Genomic DNA, 20,490 nt, shown 5'->3' on the forward strand with positions numbered 1-20,490 from the left:
AGCAGAACATTGGCAGGGTTAAGTAGACAGGTAAACTTCCACAATCATGCATCACTTAACAGGGATACACTTGGAGAATTGTCATTAGGTGATTTAATCATTGTGTGAAGGTAATGTACTTATGAAAACCTAGATGATTATATACATATACAGCATATATACGTATACATATGTATATGTGTGTATATACAGGTGTGTATGTATAAATATGTATACCCTATTGCTCAAACATCCATGATGAACAAAACAATACCAGAATAAATCAACGCAAGAGAAAATGTTGCCGATGAGGGACAAGGTACAAATGCAATGTATGATACTACTGCTGCACAATGTGGCAGGCTTCACAGTAAACCTTTCCATAAATAGAAATACTACATCAAAATAATGATACAATGTGTAGTAAATACATAAACCAGTAACATATTCATTACCATTGCTAAGTATTATGCATTGTACCTCATTGCTTGTGCTAGATTTTTACACACCTGACAGTGCAGAAACATTGTTTATACCAGCATCACCACAAGCCCTTGGGGAATGCATTGCACTGTGACACTGATGGCTATGATGTTCCAAGGAAATAAGGAAGTTTTCAGCTCCATTATGATTTTTTTAGACCTCCAGTGCATATGCAGCCTGTCATTGACCGAAATGTTATATGGCACTTGACTGGAATTACACATGACATCCTAAACATGAATTTCTAGAATATTTGGTATATAGAAATATGGTATAGACTTCATGTTTATTGGATAACACCAAAATGATCACTTACTATGAGTTGTCATTACGCTTCTCTTTTGGTTAGTTTTAGAACCACTTTATAAATATATTTTCCCGTATAATACCATTTGTATATGTATGCATCTGTGTATTTATATATGTTAAAAACTCACACATACAACACTGTAGCACTCTAGAAGGGTCTTACATCATGAAATTACTATCTTGTAGATATTAAGAAAAATCATTTTAATATTTTCTTTGTACTTTGCTATAATTCAGCAAAGATCAAATGTGTGAGCTAACCTGTTTTAATGAGTGAAGTTATATAAGAATGTCCTAACTTTTCAGAACTGGACTCAAAATTCTCTTTGAAGACTGATTCATGGTATAATTGGTTAATCTTCTCTCCCAACTCAAATTCCAGTGTAAAATCACTCAAAACGGGGGCCGTTAACAGGAACGCAGATATATATCTGAGCATTTTTCAAATTTTTGATTCATGTTGGGAAATCTGAAAATTGCTTCATCAGATTTTCATAAAAAGCAAATAATTCTGCCACAATTGCAGCATTATGATATAAATATGGGTATTGACAATTTGAGGGGGGCTCTTTGAACATCAATCTAATTAATTACTTCTCTCCTTGTCATAGTGATCATTCAATTTTAGGTGCCCTAAGACAGAGTTGCTGGGAGAGTTGGACAGTAAAGAAAGCTAATAGTCAAAAGAACAAATGTAGTGTGAATTTATGGAGACGAACTATAGCATTTAACAGTGCCTAACTCCAAAATATGAAATATTTGGAGCTTCTGATGACATTGAGGCATGTGAAGGAAGTCTGGTATAATACAGGGCTGACTTTGAACCTGTATAGACAGTGATACAGAGACAGTGATAGAATGATGTGGCAAGAGGTCATTGTGGGAGCTGGAGGGGAAGATACATGCAAACTTAAAGGTGGAAAAACAGACATGCATCCTTTTAAACCACTTTCATCGCAAATTTATAGCAAGAAATTACATTACCTGATTTTTAAATTTTACCAGTGTATTAATAAGATTTCTCCAGAGAAACAGAAAAAAAAAAACCCAGGAGATATAGATATAGACATATAAGAAGGAATTTATTAGAGAAATTTCTCATATGATTATGGAGGTTAAGAAGCCCCATGATAAATGACCTGCAAGCTGGGGAACCAAGGGAGCCAATGGTGTGATGCACTGAGTGCACAGGCCCAAGAACCAGGAGCCAACAGTAGCTCTCAGCCTGAGGCCAAAGGTCCAGCAGGCTCTGGGCTGCCCTATAACTCCCGAGCCTGAAGGCCCAACAACCTGAAGTCCTGATGTCTGAAGAAGGAGAAGACAGATGGCTCAGTCTGACATGAGGAGAAAAATGTTGCCCTTTTTCTTTCTTTTTTATTCTATCTGAGCCCTCAGTGGCTTGGATGACCCTACCACATTAGTGAGTGTGGATTGGTTTTTTACTGATTCTAATATTAATCTCTTTAGAAACTTCTTTACAGACAAAATAATATTTTACCAGCACCTTTGGTATCCTTCAGCCCAGTCCAGCTGACACCTAAAGTTAACCATGGCCCAGTTACCCCACCTCCTCCCAGAAGGATGACCAGTATTTTGTTATGATCAGTAAGAGTACACTGAATGTGCATACCATAAAAAGACAAAGCAGGAAGCTTTCATCCTTTCCATACTAGCTAAGAACATTCTGTTGAATTCAATTCAATAAAAACTTATTAGTGTTTTTATTGTGTCTGGTGCTTTGCTTTGGTACCCTAATGACAAAGGTGAACGTAACAAGGTCCTTGAACTTGAAAATTATAGCCGAGTGAGGGAGAGAAATATTTAAACAAACAAACAAGTGCCAATGTGGTTCAAACAATATCAGAATCACAGAAGTAAAACAGACGAAGGAATGAGTCATTCTGTCCAGGACAAAAAGCAAAGGGGAAGTGCATCTCGAGCAAGGGTGTGAAAGATAAATAAAGTTCAAGGCCTCAATGTGAAAGGATCTGCAAGGAGGTGGAATGATATATGTAAAAATGCAGAGACAGTGAGCAGCAGGTCATGTGAAACAGACTAGGTGTAAATTTTGAGTTAGCTGCCTATAGATAGGTAAGGATTGAGATGTGACTGGAATCACATGCCCCAGAACTAGTTTGAATTTATCCTCCAGATGATACCCACCATAGGGTGAGATAAAACCTGGAACCAAGTGGGTCAGATTTCCCTCATAGAAACTGTGCCCATGCCAGGGATAAATTTGGATGGAAATATTGTAAAAACAGAAGCATAGAGCCCAATAGGAGCTTCTAATACAGGAAAACCTCTTTAAATTTTAGAGTACTTTCTATTTTCTGTAAAACAAAGAGTAGTTTATCAATCAATTTATTTCAAGACCAAATTTTTAGGTATATAAGCATTTAAAAAATTTGGAACCTGTCAGAAGAGAAATGGTTATTTTTACAGATAAAACTGATATGACACTTAGAAGCATCATTTATTTTCAATGTTACCTGCCATAGAGTGGGCACTGCATATTTATTAAGTGAATGAATTAATAGATCTAATTGTCCTTCAGATTGAGTCTTTTTCATACTATTTACAAATCACTCTTAGTGGTTTATTACTTTCAATAGAAAATAGAGTTAGCTTAAAATACTTAAAAGTAATCAAACTGAATTTATTTAAATTTTTCCTATGAATCAGACTTTTATTTAGTCAGACTGCCCTCTACCCCAATTAATCCAAATCAGTGGGCTTTTACTGTAATTGAAAGTTGTGCATACTTGCCATTTCCACTGACCCTCTAAGAGTCTGTAATGACAACTGGAAATTTTCCAAGGTGCTAATACCTTTAGTATTATAGACAATAAAAGTTTGCATTGTCAAGTTCAAATCCTTTCTAAAATTGTTCCCAATATCATTGACATCACCTTTAGAAGTTTTGCTATTTCATAACAATGGCTTTGCCTAACAAATCCTTACATGGAAATGAAGTAAACTTTTCTTCACAATCCTTATTAATTTGGAACATATGCCTCAGACCTACACAGCTGAGTCAGCCTCAGTCTCCTCCTTCTTCTGCCCATCAGTTCTCAAGTTTTTTAAAATCTAGTATTGAAAAGCATTTAAAATCCACTATTTCTACTCTAATTCCACTGCTACTCCCAAACTTCAAGCCTACCTTCTCTTGCCCAAATTTGATGTAACGGATACTGCTCCCAAAGGTTTCCTATGTTTACCAGCATGGTGCTCTATTCCGCCTGGAACCACTGTCCACTGTACGGTACTGTATTTCTTTTCTCAAATGGAAACCTGATTGCATCACTCATCTCAGTGGCTTTGTTTTGAGGATTAAATGAGATAAAGTCTTTCAAGTGTGCTGTACAGCGCCTGGTAGTAACTGGGCTATAAACAGTGACTACTGTTTTTTAAAGGCCATCTATTCTGTGAGATTCTCTTTCATCCTGTACTAGTCATTTTCCCATCACTGGGACAAAATACCCCACACTTGCAGCTTATGCCATGCTTAGCTGGCTCCAAGAAATGGCATAGCTGAAGGGCTTTGTAAAGGAAAGCTGTTCAACCAGTGGCAGTCAGGAAGCAGAGGGGAAAAAGCGGAGCCAGGGAGAAGAATGCACCCTTTCAGGTCATGTCCCCAGGGACCACCTCTTCAGACCAGGTCCTGCCTCTTAACAGTACTGTCATCTATGAACTCATTAATGGATTAATCTGCTGGTTGGTATAGTGCTCCCATCATTCAATTACTTTCCAAAAGCCCCGCCTCTGAATACATGGGACTTCTGGGGGATATTTTAGATCTAAGCCATAACATATCCAATAAAAATGTTCTAAATCATAATGCATAGATTTTCATACAGTACTCACAGAATGTTTTGTATACATTTCCATTGCATTTACCTTATTGTAAGAGGTTTATTTCTTTAATAATAATCATAGGTAACTGTGCCTTTATAACTCTGTGTTACTTTTGTAAGCTCCCTATAGGTATTATCTAATTTAACACTAGGAAACTTCATGAGGAAGGAATGATGATAATCCCTATATTAGTGATAAAGAAACTGAAGCCAGCATCTAAGCAACCTGTCCAATGCTACTCTCCCAGGTAGTGGCAGAACCAGGCTTTTAAACCAAGTAGTTTTAACCACTGTTTAACCCATTGGAATGCAAGATCCTTGAGTACAGGAACTGCTTCTCTTTCATCTCTCTGTCATTGGTATATGCATAATTTCTACAGACTAGGGAGGTTTGTTATGAGCCTCTGAAGATGTTCTGGAACCCAAGGTCTGGGTTGCCACTGAATCCAGGACACACTGAAAATACAGGCACAAAAGTTATTCAACTAAACTCAGTTTGTTTTCTTCCTGTAATAGTTAACTGATTGTGTCAACTTGAGTAAGAAACACTCAACTAAATGGGATCAGCATAGTTCTGGCTGTGGCTGAGGGGATTTCCTGAAGACAGAAGCCCCACCCTAGGAGGACTTGTGCCCTGAATGGTATAAAAGGGAATGCAGAAGGAAGGATCCCTTCTGTTTCTTCGGAGGAGGAGCTCCAGTCTTCACCTTCACCTTGGAGGTCCTGTCCTGGCTTCCACCGCAGACTCTTCAGCCTCCAGCTCTTGATACAGGCCCTTTGGCCGCCTGAGACAGACTTGCAAGGGACACTACAGTGAGCGCCAGACCTTTGGATGGATGAGATCCTTCAGATCTCCAGCTAACAGATGGCCCTTTCGCACTCTTCCACACTTGACGCTGTGGGCAGCCACTGTAAGCCAATCTTGTAAATTCTTAAATCTATCTCTCTTGTAAGTATTGACAGAAACACTTTCCATTTGCAAACTTCGTTAGCTTGGTCCAAGGAAAGTGCAGGCAATCTTATGCTAATTGTGACTCAATGCCCTGTCCTGCTACAAGAGAAGCAGTGAAACGAGATTTCTGTGAGTGGAGAAGTTATCTGAAGGGTATGGATTGTACACAGTGTGCTTCAAGTTTGTATATGTCTTATCATGTGGAAGATACACCACTGCAATTGGTGAGCTAGTCTCAAAGACAGTCCTTTGTAAACATGGAGACTATTTTGCTAGTTTATAATTTGCCAAATTTAAGAAAAGAAAAATCTCAAGAAAGTATACCTCTACATTGACATTCAGAGAGATGGGTATAAAGAAGTAATATATTTTTTGAATTTGTTAGTGAGAAATAGCATACTTCAAACATGGTAAGTTTTTAGCAACTATAATTGCACTGCATTTGATATGAGAGTAGGGTTGTATATAAAATGACATTTACATTTCTTCATGTATTTCAGCTAGTTGTGCTCTTCTATTTATAAAGTAGGTGAATATGAAATTACTTAGTATTGCTCTGTCTAGTTTAAAATTTTGAGTCTGTATATTTTGGGTGAAAAATGTGTCTGTGTTGTGAGCATCACTCAATAAATCTCTGATTTAAAGACACAATGGCTTCATACTTGTCTGAGCTCTTGCTAGGTCTGAGGTCGTATCATCAGCACATGCACATTCAGAGCATTTCATGAACCATAAGATGTTGGCAGGTCATTAATAAAAACTGAAAAAGCAAAAAGCCCCATAATTACCTCCTAAGGTAACTTTGAATGTAACATTTTCACCTCAAATTCAAAACCATTAAACAAAATGACTGGGGTTTATTCACTAATGTAGCCTGAGAACGATTTCACTATAGTTAAACTTTGCCAAATTGAGGGACACTCAAATAGCAATATGTTGTGATTCATTGAATCAAAGGCCAGAGACAAATCAATAGAGATAGTTGCTACATAAAAAATGATAATGAGCAGATGTAACAATATCGCCAAGGTTACCTTGAGAAGAGCAAAGAAGTGGTTTAACACCATCACTAAAAATAAGGTCAATATATCAGCCTTGAGTTGAAAGCTCCTTAAGTCTTTAGCAGATTTAGAAAAAATAGAATAAGGGAAGTAAGTAATCATTGGGAGAAAATTGTTTCATAAGGTATAATGTAAGGGTCTGTCCTTTTAATATTTTAAGCAAGTTGAGATATGATAGATACACTAGCAATGGGTCAAGAAGGACTTACTATGGCTGTTCAGAAAGTAAATTCTAAGGAGGAACAGAATCCTGCATGCCAAGTTAGTGAGTCAATACCACATGCATTTCTTTAATAATCTTGAAAGAACACTTTAGACAAATGACAGATAATGGAATAAAGGAGGTGAAATAGTCTATTTCTTTCCTTATTTTAACTGTTTGGTTATTTATCTTGAAGAAACCCAATCCCTGCAAGAGATTATATGGTTTGCTTCAATTACTCAAGCGGCTGTTTGAATACTTTTGTAGCATAAAGAATGCAATAGCAAGTTATCAATAAGCAACAGATACAAAGCATTGCACAGATTTACACTTAAATTAGTGTTTTAGTCAGTATGAAAACATAGTCATATTTCTTCTGAAAAGGATAAAATCATAAAGATAGAAGCTTTCTGTTAAGATTAAACCAGCTCACCATCAGTCACTTCTTTCATAATACTCTCACCTTAATGTTTTAATGAATTAAAAAATCATTTCTTTTTTTGTAATGATTATTTCATGGGTGAGTTTCTGCAAGTATTTTTCAACATTATTTCAATAGTGACAACACTGGCAAACTTCAGCCAATACTTAACCTTCTTCTAAACTACAAAATCACCATATGAAAAGCAACTAAATCACAAACCAAATAAACCTCCTTTAAAAATCAAGACTGAAAAAAAATCAAGACTGAATTTAAGATTGTTCCTGAGTTTGAATGTTAAATGCTTTGGAAAGGGCCACAGACAAATTGACTCATAACTTCTCAAATGTGCGATTACTCCTTTTTCATATAGAATAAGAAATTTCAACAATTTGTTTTATATTTGAGCGATATAGGATAAAAATTTATTTTCTAATACAATACTTGTAGACTGCTTTGGTTGTGAGCTGCTAAATCAATATACACTATGATAGGTTTTAGAAATCAAGACCACCTGATGCTTTCTGAATTACCAGTTATTTTCAGTAAGGCCCAATTTAGAAGGGACATCCTTTCATTAGGATTGATTGATTGATATGTTTATATATTTATTTATGTTGCAGTACTGGGGATTGAACCCAGAATCTTTGCACTGAGCTATATTGCCAGCCCTTTTGAAAAAAAATTTTTTTTAATTTTGAGAAAGAGTCTGTGAGTCACTAGGTTGCCCAGGCTAGACTCAAACTTGGGATTCTCTTGCTTTAGCCACCCAGAGTACTGGGATTACAGGTTTGCCACCATTTCGTGTTTAGGATCATTTTATTTTCACCTCCCAGTGCAAATAGGATACAAGGACAAAAAGAGAAAAGCTCAATTTGTTACAATGTGAACAACAAAGATAATGCTCTAGCACGTTTATCTGAGTAGGACCACTTGAGCACAAAATTTATTTCATTTTTTGAATTTTTCCTTGGAAACTACTCTTTAAAAAAATGGCTCCTTAACCAATATTAAGGAACTTGGCAAGCTGAATGGGTGAAATTACTTGACAACAGTGATTCTTAGCCATTTGAAGGACACAGACCCCTTTGACTATCTCATAAAAGCATGAGACCCACTCTCCTAAACATAAATGTGAAAAATAAAAAGTTTTACACACTGTTTTAGAGATTAAGAACACTAGACTAAAGCCCATGTCCTGATCCTTGTGCTGCTGTAAGTAAATTTGCAAACTTTTTTTTTCAAAATAGCACATTATTTTAACTGCTATGACACTTGAATGAAATTTTAAATGTGCACTGGTTTTCATCAACACAGTTCCTTCATTCTACTTTATTTGCAAAACATGTAATGCAATGATGCCACTAGATGTTTTGATCAAGGATTTATGTACAATGATACAAAAGCACTGTTCTATAGATGTGACCCTTCTTTATAAACTTGCCCTGGCACCATAAATGCATAAGCTCACTGAAATATGGAGAATTAAGTGCAAAAAGAAAGTCAAATTCGATAGATTTCACTTAATATATCAGCATTTTGCAGAAATGAAAAAATCTGACATAAATTTTAGAGTATAAGCTACCTACTAAAATATATTTGTCTGGCTAAGCATAAAATAATTTAAATATTTTAAAGAAAATTCCTAGCATTACCTTAATGTTACAAAAAGGAAAACCCACTTCAATGCATTTCTGACTGTGCTAAAATAAATTATGCACATCAGTAAGGTAAACTATGGGTATGTCTTACTCTAATTTCTGAATTTAAATATCCAGAGGAAATGGCCAACCAAAGAGCTTTTCATATCCACTTCCATCTGACAGCATAGCAACATAGATAACCGGAAGTAGAATCTGTCAAAATCCCTGGATTAGACATTGTTGCCGTCATCATTCTAACACTTTCCTTCTGAACGGATGCATTAATTCAAAAAATTAACCAATAATTACCCATTGAGACTTTCTGTACCAGGTATCATGCTTAAGAAGGAGCTAGTACCAGTAATATAATTGGAATGGTGGTTAATCATTGAAAGCACTCAATAAATGTTAACTATTGTTATCATTATTAATATTTTTATAGTTCTAAACATTGTTACACAAATTCAAATAGATCATAACTTCTACACCCAAAGAGCTATGGTTTAGCAAGGCATAGAATGTGTTAAGATTATGGTGAAAGTATATGTGTAAATGCCACAGAAGCCAGGAGGAGGCCTCTGGAGTCCTTCTAGGGAACCTGAGGTGGTTCTGGAGGAAAGAAAGTATAGTGGTTAGCTAAGGGAATTCGGGTGGAGGTGTGGCCTTCCAGAAAGGCAGTTACATATTCAAACAAGATGTGTTACGTATTTGGTAACTAAATAATCTACCATGGTTGCAGCAAAGATGGCATGTGCAAGTTTTTTTGTTTTTTGTTTTTTGTTTTTTTGCAGATTGGGCCAGAAAGAAGTGAAGAGCCAATTAGGATAAGTGTTGGGCAAAGATGAGAAGTTTAAATGTTATTGTGAATGCCACAAAGAGTTACTTAGAAGACTTTCACATGACAAAGTTTTCCCACTATTAGTTGTGTAACTGATTCATTCACTAAACCTTTTGGAAATTGAGTGTGCAAAAGAATGAGAATGGAATCCATGGCTTTTCATGTATCTTCCAACCTCACATTTTCTTTCTTTTTTTTTCAAATGATTCCATTGTTCTTGGTCAAGAATTATCTAAATGCATGGAAGATTTAAAAGTTTTTATTTTGCAGGAGCTGCATATTACCACAGAGACACTTATGACTGTTGAACTTTATATGTAACTTATCTCTGAATGAAGTACGTATATCACTTTCTGGTTTGGGTTTATACCCTTTATTTTACAGACATTTAGAAAACAAAAACTGGCTTTCAAGAATTCCAGATATCTCCTTCAAAACAATGATCAAAAAGTTTTTGCAGGACCATGTAAAATTTGCAGAAGATATTTTTTTCTGTTTATAATTTGAAAAAATAGACAGAAAACCCTGCAAATTATTGCTTGCTCATTAACACAGTCAGGTACCACTTCGGTGGTTTATATTCAATCAGCCGATTAAAATCATCTAGTCAGTTACCTTATGATTTTCCAATTTTGCAGTCAGATCAGTTGGAGGTGTAAGTAATTAATACATATCTAAATTATCAACAGTTTTAGTTTTGCAGTGAGCCTCATGAAAATTTTAATTTTGATTGACAAGAATAACATTTTACTTTTTTTTCCAAGACTTGAATATTTCAATTGTTTGATTAAAATTAAAAGGGTTCCTTGTAAGCTGCATGTGTGCCTTAAGCACACACACATGAAATCTGATGAAATAGTTTTAGATAAATTCAGACTTCCTTTGACCATTTTTCTTACTTGAAAAATAGGACAATCAACTCAAACCAGAAAATGGTTAGGCTTTGTCACAGCAGAAAAAAAGCAAAAGATGTGAGTGAGGACATGGTAGTGTAAAGAAAGTTTAAAAAGTAAACTAACAGGGAATGAATGGCACTTTAGTAATTCTTCTTCATCACATAGCTGAAGTAAATCTCCTTGTCCTTCAAGGCTTTACTCTGCCCCAACCTCTTTCCTTCATTTCCCATTCCCTGCATTAACAATACACACCTCAAGGATCAAGGTTGAGTAGAGTTTGAACTGTCCTGGAATGCTTTCTCCTCTTCATCTACCTTTCAGTTAAAGTCAAAAGTTTTGAGAACAAACCAAGTATGTTTAGGTCTGCCATCCTCTTTTCATCCTACTGTTCCTGAATTCTAGCACATTCTTCCATGTCATCCTCTCTCCCACAATGCTATTTTCTTCACTTGGTTTTCTGCCAAGCTTTCCCACTAGAACTTGCTTAAAATTGTCTTTCTGCGAGACCGTTAGCACAACTTGAATACAAATATAAGAGCTACTCTTTTCCTTCATCTAGTAAATACCATCAATCTTTTCTCTGTTTGACTCTCCAGAATTTTGTCTTCATTTGCACTGAAGCATAAGTGGATAAAGACCAAGTCCATCTTGGCATATTTAGAAAGGCTGAGTGCTTGTGTTCACATAGTTTTCTACAATGCTGGTGTGTGTTCTAATCCTACAAGCAGATCAAAAGAAGACTGAGAGTCACACTCACTCCCATCCCCAGGCTGTCACATAGAGAAGGCTCTTAAGCTTACATCCAGATGTTCAAGTTTGCCTGCAAGCCTGCTCAGAACATGGCATCAGTAGCTGCACCTTGAACTGTGAGATGAGCAGTAAAATGGAGTACTTCTTCTACAGCTTGTTCTAGCACAAATGATGTTGTGGTTTGGAAATATGCTTTATGCAAAAATGTCTTCATGTCTTCTATATGATTTGTTGCCAAGATGATACAAATCTGTAAATGGAGTAGCCCAAATGGGATCACCTAGAAGCAGATTCTTGCTAGCTTCTCTTGGGTTTCCCATGGGAACACTTTCAGGATTATGCAGAGATGATACAAAAACAGCAACTTATTCTCTGATAGTTTTTGTGAGTCTATTAGTCTAGGAAGTAAGGACATAGCCCATAAAACACTTGTTGCCAACTTAGAATGACTTGTTTCTTTAGAGTCGCTGCTTCCTCAGAACTTACCTGCCTGATTATAGACTTGTGTAAATGTTTTTTCTCTCCTTGAGGCCAAGAATGCTGTCTTAGGCAGCTTTCTGTTCTCCATAGTCTCTTCCAATAGTACACCATATAGTTTAGCTGCTTGTTAAATGTGGTTAAAGTGAATACATAGGAAACTGAGAACTAAAAGTCATGCATTTCCTGTTCAAAATATGGGTCATCCATGGAAATATGAACCTTAAGAGAAATTCATTATATTTGGGATGTGTCTCAGCCATGAACAAGCCAAAAGAACTATCCCATCTTCCCAATACCTGCTACTCAAAGGAAAGAAGAAAAATGGCAGTGTGATGTCAAAACCATAAGATCCAAATATATCAGGCAATGATCAAAATAAATTAAGGGCCAATAAGCGAAAGACAAAGAGCAATAAGATATAATTAATTCTCATTAAATATTTTGAAAGAGGAAAATAACTCTTGTACAATCCTGGCTCAAGTGAGATATAAACACCAGTAGCTTAATAATACAATTTATAATATACAATTTCTTTTATACAATATCTTTCAGAGCCATATTTTATCATCCCTTAAAACAAAAATGGGTGATGAAGGTAATTGTAGATACAGAGTTAGGGGTTTAAATTGTCTGCTGTTTCTTTAACTTATTCTTTTTGCTCCAGAATCCCCATTCCTGCTCAGGTCAGGGTGAAGCGGAAATAATAGGTCCCTTAAATTTGGCAACTGAAGATATTTTAGTTTCTTTCCCAGTTCTCACCTGCTGTCCTTCAGCTCTTTCCTACCATCAAAAGCTCTCACGTTCACATTCTCAGGTGTAGGTTATAGTAGCTCTTTTCTTAACATAAAATGATGCTTTGTAAAAGAGTCCTCTTCCATTGCTTTGTGATCCCTACGTATAAGTCACACTTATCTCATATAGCTCACTTTTTAGAGAGAGAGAGAGAGAGAGGGAGAGAGAGAGAGAGGAGAGAGAAAGAACCATTAGATCATACTCAATAGTTAAAAAGGAGGAGGAGGAGGAGGAGGAGGAGGAGGAGGAGGAGGAAGAGAAGAGCATTTCAGAGTCCTACATTATACCAAAGGTTTTGCCATCTCTTTTAAATGGATGAAAGAGCTTTTCAAAACTTGTTCATCATTCTCAAATAGTCTGTCCTCTGCTGCTAAGTTTCCTACTCTGACATCAGCAAGTCACCTGTCTTCTGATCTTGGAGTTATACTCAATACATTAGAGGACGTCCTGTTATGTTTTAATTTTGGATAAACAGCTAGTGTTTATTTAGTATAAGTATATACTATGCAACATTTGGGAAACATTTGTATCTTCAAAATCAATTGTTTATCTGAAATTCAGATTTAACTGAGCATCTTGTGTTTTTATTTGCTAAATCTAGCAGCCCTACTCTAGACTAGGGATTTTGGATAGCCCAGCCAAACCATAGCTCAACATTTAGATATGGTGACAAAATTCACACCAGCTTTGATGTCTTCTGATATGCAAGTCCATTCTCTATTTGGCCACTAATCAAGATTTTGGCTTTTCTATGATAAATATGGTTCACTATTGTTCGTTCCAGAGAAAGCTACTGTCTAAATTGGTCTTTGATGTCTGCTTTACACCACTGGATGCTGCTTTTAATGATCCTTAGCACAAGGGAAATTCTGGGACAAGTTCTGCAGCAGAGATACAGGAATTGATGATTCCTATTCATAGGAACTGAGATTACACCAAAAAATAAAACAAAACCTCTGGATTTCTTAGCCAAGTCTTGTGCTTCCAAATACCTACCCAGCTAACTCAAAATCCAATGAATTTTGCACTTTGCCCTAGAAATGGCACTTTTTACCAAACAACAGCCAATGAGAAAGAGGGAGGGAGGGAGGGAGGGAGGGAGGGAGGGAGGAGGGAGGAGGAGAGACTTTGGGGCAGGGAAATGACTTAGCTTTCTGATTCTCCTTCTTCGGCAGGGTGGTGTGTGAGCAGAGGACACCTGCTTAAGCAGTAGGTTCTAGGGCCAAATGAAGAGATTCCTACCAGTCTTACTTTTGCTAGAGGCATTAAAAGGATGAAGAATGGAATTAAATGACAGAACAAGGGACTCAGAGAACCAAGAGGAGTGAAAAATTGGGGGTGATATGCTCGATGAGTAATCTCCCGTCTGTCGTCTCTGGATGGTCATCTCCAGCAAGACCTTCCCCACTGTGCCTTGGTGTCTTCTCAGCAAGGCAGTGAATGGTGGAAAGAGCTGAGGATCCCAGGATGGATTCTGTCATGCTTGATGTCACCAAATGTTTGCATTGTCATAGACCAATCCCAACTTTAAAGATACAGGAAGGGGCTCACTTCCATCTTCAGAAACAACCTTGTCAGGATTTTGTAAAGGAACACCTCACATATTTGAGACTGAGCGTAAACTCTCCCCTAAATTACCAATTCTTCAACTTCCCCTCACCTCCAAATAATTGTAGGTCTTAAGCCTCAGAGATTTTCATCACTCTCCTCTAGGCTCCTTCATTTCAACATGTACAGAAGCCTTACTGTGAAGAAAGCTCCGGGTTGACCATCACATACCTGGCTACCAACTAGGGAGGAGCAGAGTTTCTGATACCCAAGCTCTGCCCTGCCAATTACTTGCTCTATTACCCATCGTTTAAGCCATTTCAGCTTCAATTTCTCAATCACCACTAGTAATCAACATAATAGCAACTATAACAGATAGCAATATTAATATAATAATAATAATAACCTTGCCTCAATTTATAAAAATTCTGCCCTTGAAGGCAAATAGCTTCTAGTAGATGAAAAGAAAATGGCCTGTGTGCATGGCTTTTATCCTCAAACTATTGACCCAGTTCCCAACAAGGAATCCCAAGGGATTCCCAGCCTCAAGAAGATCACTGAATGGGAAGTCCTTATTTGAAGGACTCTGTAAGTTGCCCTATGGAGCTATATTTGCCCTTGATCTTTGATCCAGCATCATACATTCCATGAAGCTCTTTGGTCAACACCTTCTTAAAGTAAAGAAACATTCCACTTCCTTACATTTTAATAAAACTTTTTAAATTTTTATTTTGTTAGTATTTAGGTTGTTCTGCTATATATCCTCTGTTTTTTTTTTCTAATTTCCCCTACTCTAATGGCTAAAATTTTTCTCATTAAAAACTTATTGGGCCAGGGATTTAGCTCAGTGGTTTTGCCACCTGCTGCGCAAGCGCAAGGACCCAAGTTCAATCCTCAATACCAAAAAAAGAAAAGAAACTTATTATTATTTTGATGGTATTAAGGATTAAACCCAAGTCCTTCACACTGACATCCACCTGTCTGCTTTTTTTTGAGACAGGGTTTTGCTAAGTGACCAATTTCCCAAGTTGGGCTTGAACTTATGATACTTCTACCTCAGCCTCCTAGAGAGATGGGATTACAGGTATGGGCCATCATGCTCAGCTTAAAACTAGTGTTTTTATTCCTACTTTAACAACTGTATTTAACATTACTCATTTAACTGAACATGATTCTTTTACTTTCTTACATATTCCATTTTTATTTCAATTGAAATCTTCCCAGTTTTGTTACATTTCACTTTTATCTCGCTTTTGTTTTTGCTTTTCCTGGTGCTGGAGATCAAACTCAAGACTTCATTCCATGCTTACCATTCAGTTACACTCACCCTCAGCCCATTTTTATTTCTTTATATTATCTTATCTCCTTTATTTTTAGTTCCCAGAGGATTTCCACAAAATGTAATTTTTATTTTGCATTACTTTTATTCACCTAGCTTTTTAAAAAATGATGAGAAGGACACATAGCTGAGAAAAAGATGACAACTGTGAAGATAGTTCAAGTCCTAGCTAAAATAGAATGGATTTGTTCTTTTTTCCTGTTAAACTAATGTGGTACTTTTTAAGCACTGCATTATCATTCCTTCCAGAGTTCAACTTCTGATTTTAAAACCCTCAAGCTAAATAAACTAGTGGACCCATGGGCTGAAGTCTTCTGCATAACAGATCTTCCCCCAGGGCCAGCACAGCTGACCTGCTGAAATGGTACTGTCCTCTCATATTATGTTTTTAACGGACTCCTTGGGTAAATCTCTATGCAGGGACTAAATCTGCACACTCCTGACATGCAATTTTTTCTTCCTAAGGAAACACAGATTGTAGCCATTTTTCCAACTGAAGTCACTGTGTCCATCCTCATAAAATATCTGCACTGAGGGAGAATAAATAACATGTGAAAATCACCAGCTGAAATATAAATTTCTCTAATCTGCTGAAAAGGAACTTGGCCCTTTTGTTTGAGGTCAAATGAGACTTTGTCTAAGAGTAGGATTCGAAGGAGATGTTTTATTTTTAAAAGAACAAGTGGGAAAGACTAAAATCGAGTTACCATCTTTACTGAATGGTATTCCCAAATTTCCCCCCAAGGGCTGGGCTGTAGATTGAAAGCCCCACTGGTCTTCATTCAACCCCCATTATGGCTGAGGTGGGGCAGGCAGACAGGGAGGTACCCTTTTTCAGGCAGTAGAGTTTGAGCATGTCTATGGGTATATTACAGGGTGATAAATAAAACCAAGTGTAAAAGCGCACAATCTCTTTGACTGTCTCTTTCACTCTGGGTCTGAAAATAGCTTTTGAGTATATGCTTAAACTATTCTAATTATTATCTAGCTCAGAGAAAAAAAGTTCTTTAATTTTTAAAAACTGAAATCATTTTAATTCATTTATGAGGCTACAGCTAACCTCAGCACTATACACTCTTAACATGTGAGTCCAAAACACGCCAGATGAGTGAAGGAGGCAGAGAGTGGGAGACCCCATCACAGCAGGAACACTTGATGCTCTAATTCAGCTTAGTCTTAAATCGACCAAAAGATCATGAACCTTCCAATAATACCCATTCAAAGGAGCCATTTTAGAAAGTTTACAGTGGCGCTAACAAATTACTTTATACATACTGCTTCTAGCATAGTTTTAAAAATGATTAGCTTTTTATATCTTATAGATTTTTCTCATATAGGTAAGGAAAGCGCTCCTTATCATAAGAGACAGGAAAAATGTTAGAAAGACAGAGATTATCCTTAAGAAAACTTTTAGCTAGGTGTAGTGATGTATACCTCTAACCTCAGCTACTTTGGAGGCTGAAGCAGGAGACTAGGAATGTGTATAGAGTGCATGTCTAGCATGGCACGACAGTGGATTCAATCCCCAGTACTGAAGAAAGAAAAGAGGAGAGGAGAAGGAAGAGGGGAGAGGGGAGAGGGGAGGGGGGAGAGGGGAGAGAGGAGAGAGGAAGAAAGAAAATAGACTTTAGAAAAATACGTGTAAAGTCATTAAAACCATGATTTGATAATTCAGACACTAAATCTAATCTAGGAACTAAGAAGAATGAGAGCTTCAATCATATACATCTCAGAAAGAATCATATACATCCTACAGAAAGAATCCCCTAAATCTCTGGAAAACCGGCTCTTCCCTGTAATCCTCACTCCCCTACTGCTGTGAGTTGAATTGTGTCCACCAATAAGGTGAGCTCTAATTCCCAGAACCTCTCATTGTGACTAGATTTGGAAACAGGGTGTCTGCAGATATGATCAAAGTAAGATGAAGTCATTAGGGTGTACCCTAATACAGTATGACAGAGTTTGTTTGTTTTTTTGTTTTTTGGTACCGGGGATCGAACTCGGGTCCTTGCGCTTGCGAGGCAGGCGACAGAACCACTGGGCTAAATCCCCGGCCCAGAAGTTTTAGTAGAGAGAGAGACAGAAAGAATGACTGACAGATTACACTATGTGACACCCGGGCACAGACAATAGGACTAAAGCAGGAAGTCAAGGAAGATTAAGGGCTGACTATCAGGGAAAAGCAAGGATTCTACCCAGAGTCCCAATGGGCACATGACCATGCTGACACTTTGACTTTTGGGCTTCTAGGCTTTAGAACTGTGAGACAATATGCTTTTGTTGTTTGAGACCATACAGCCTATGGTACTTTGTTAATAGCTGTCCTAGGAAATGATTTTATCTGTCTGAGAGAAAACAAAATAAGCAGGTTTTAATTCTTAGTGAATGTGTTGACTATACATGGATTAAATCTTCACAAATACAACATTATCACCAAATGAAACTCTCATCCCTTCTTCCCCAAGGCCCACCATAGCCAGAATCTGCTCACCTTTCAGCTCTGATGTTTTCATGCTTACAGTCTGCAAGTCTCCACACTGAGCAGTCTACATGTATTGTTGTTTTATCCTTCTAGTATCACTCTGAGATGTGCACTATTTTTCCTGGAAAAAAAAATGAGAGTTGGAAAGGTTAAACAAGTACAGTGTCCTGGGTCACAAAGCCAGTAAGTAGAGAACTGTGATTTAAACCAGGTCTGTTTGATATTCATTTCCAGGCTCTTAACCATAATGCTTATTGATTTTACTTTGCACTTTGTCCAACAGTGTTTGACCTCTTCAAATGTCCTTTTCTGTTCACGATATAGATCATTATTTTAAAATGGGGATGAGGAGGAAACCACAATCATCTCATGGGGCACTGTCTCAGACCTTGCAACTTCCCGAAAAAAATGTAAGCATAAAATGTGGCACATTTTCCCATTTGCTCTCCTTCTATCTCCCTCCCCCTCTCTTTTCTTTCACGCATCCCATCTAACCCCATAACTGCTCTCTTCTCTCAGGTCCATCTTACTCGCTTGTCCTTCAAATGTCCTCCATCTCACACACTTGCCTTTCTAGTGTCATTTTAAATGTTACTTAATGACTTCCTTGATATCATAGTTTATTGGGCCCCCCCAGTGCCCTAGATTTTTCCCTGGTAAACACAGTGAGACACAATTATTTGGGTAGCAGGACAGACTCGATTCCAAGGACCTGTGAGCCTGATTTGTAATAGAGTTTAGGGAGCTTCCTCTTGTACCAGATCCATTCCTGCCTGGGAGCCTTCAGTGATAAGTAAGGACTGTATTGGTGTTTGAGTGTACTTTTCAGCGCTGCCCTCTGCCATAATGGCATACATTACTAACGATGAGATGGTTCAGTTGAAGAGCACTAGTCAGGTCCAGATTAGACACTGTGTACAGCTGCTCTTGTTTTAAGGCCAGAAGGCTTAGATTGGAGAGAGGAGACTGGTTCTAGATTTGTTGTGACATTCTCTCACTCAACTGAGACACCTGTGATAGTACAGCTCTGCGATTAGAGATTATAGACACTTTCTCTCTGCCTATATGTCTATGTATGCTAATTTGCTCCTGAGTGCTGGAGAAAAGAGTCATTTAATTCTCCAGATGACATTGCCCTGTAAAGTAAATAACTGTATTTCCTAAGACCTAGTAAGCATGAGATATTTCTTTTAATAATTAAGATTGCTCTTTTATAGTGAAGGAGGATGAAGTATTAAATATAAAGACAAATCTTTGAAATTTTCTCAAGGATGGAGTGGCAAAAATAAAACTCATCTTTTAAGTTTTTTTAGGAAATCTTGAAAAGTTTTGATTGTAACAAACATGAGTGATACAAAACAATTCCCTAAGGATTAGATCTGTCTGTATAGATAAGGAAAATTTTCATTTCCCTCCATCTTCAATTAGTTATGTTTGCCCCTTAGTTTATGTGTCTCTGCTGCCAAAGAACACACAGATTACATAGATGTCCTTAAAATCATAACCTATTTGCTCTAAATATCCTTTATATCCAACATTTGGCATAACTGTTTTCCAGAGGTCTGAATGGTAGAATTGGAAAAGACATTGCCAAAGATCCACTTCACAAATCCAAGATTTGTAACCTGCACGCTGTATCTGGTCTACATCTAGGCTACAATGGTTTTTAAAAAGGGGTAAAAGGGTTTTAAGTTGTCAAGCTTTGCTGTAATATTACTGGATAATAACCCTAAATCTCAATGACTTACACACACACACGCATGTATTCCTTATCCACAGTCTCCCGTTGGCTGAGACTGTGCTGGGCTCAGCCGGAATCCAGCAGCATCTGCTGGGACTGGCTGAGCTTGGATCCAAACTGCAGGCAGATTGTAGTCTGCTCCACCTGTTTCCTTGATCTGGGGCTACAAAATGAGCCTTTCCCCAGGTAAATTCAGGAGCACAGAGGAGTGAGCAATAAAAGGTACCTTTAAAATCACAGCTCACTTTTCCCATATTTCTTTGGGCAAACCATATCACATGGCCACATACAGAGCCAATTAGGTGTGTCATGTAAACTCTGCCTGTCCCATTGGAAGCCCTAAAAAGTTACATGGCAAAGTGTGTGAATGTATAATTCTACTACGCGGAGGAATGTAGAGTTGAGAACAATGACCCAAACTAATATAGTTGTTAACATCCAAGAATTATATGGTTTCTATCAATATGAGAATTTCCAGCTTTCCTTAAAAATTTAGAAGAATAAGTTGTATCAACTCAGAGAATTCCTCTGTGTTTTTCAGAGTTCTCCAGAGAAACAGAAACAACAGGATATATGGGGAGAGAAGGAGAGAGAGAGAGAGGGAGGGAGGGAGAGAGAGAGAGCGAGAGAGAGATTGATTATTGGCTTATGCTATTATGGAGATGAAAAAGTCCCATGAGTTAGATCTATAAGGTGGAGAATCAGGAAAGTCAGTGC

The 20,490-nt window shown here is 37.4% G+C and overlaps 1 long non-coding RNA gene across 1 annotated transcript in view; it reads right to left on the reverse strand.

Annotated features, from left to right (window-relative positions):
* LOC110349407 (uncharacterized) overlaps positions 1 to 20,490 on the reverse strand; it is a 578,466-nt gene that overhangs the window by 334,341 nt on the left and 223,635 nt on the right. Inside the window, exon 2 of the long non-coding RNA XR_002395345.2 lies at positions 18,042 to 18,153. This is a non-coding gene — a long non-coding RNA (uncharacterized LOC110349407). The remainder of the gene's footprint in view (positions 1 to 18,041; positions 18,154 to 20,490) is intronic.

Source organism: Heterocephalus glaber, unplaced genomic scaffold (genome assembly GCF_053883595.1).
Source record: "Heterocephalus glaber isolate CG9 unplaced genomic scaffold, H.glaber_assembly_v1.0 deba00001444, whole genome shotgun sequence".
NCBI lineage: Eukaryota > Metazoa > Chordata > Mammalia > Rodentia > Bathyergidae > Heterocephalus > Heterocephalus glaber.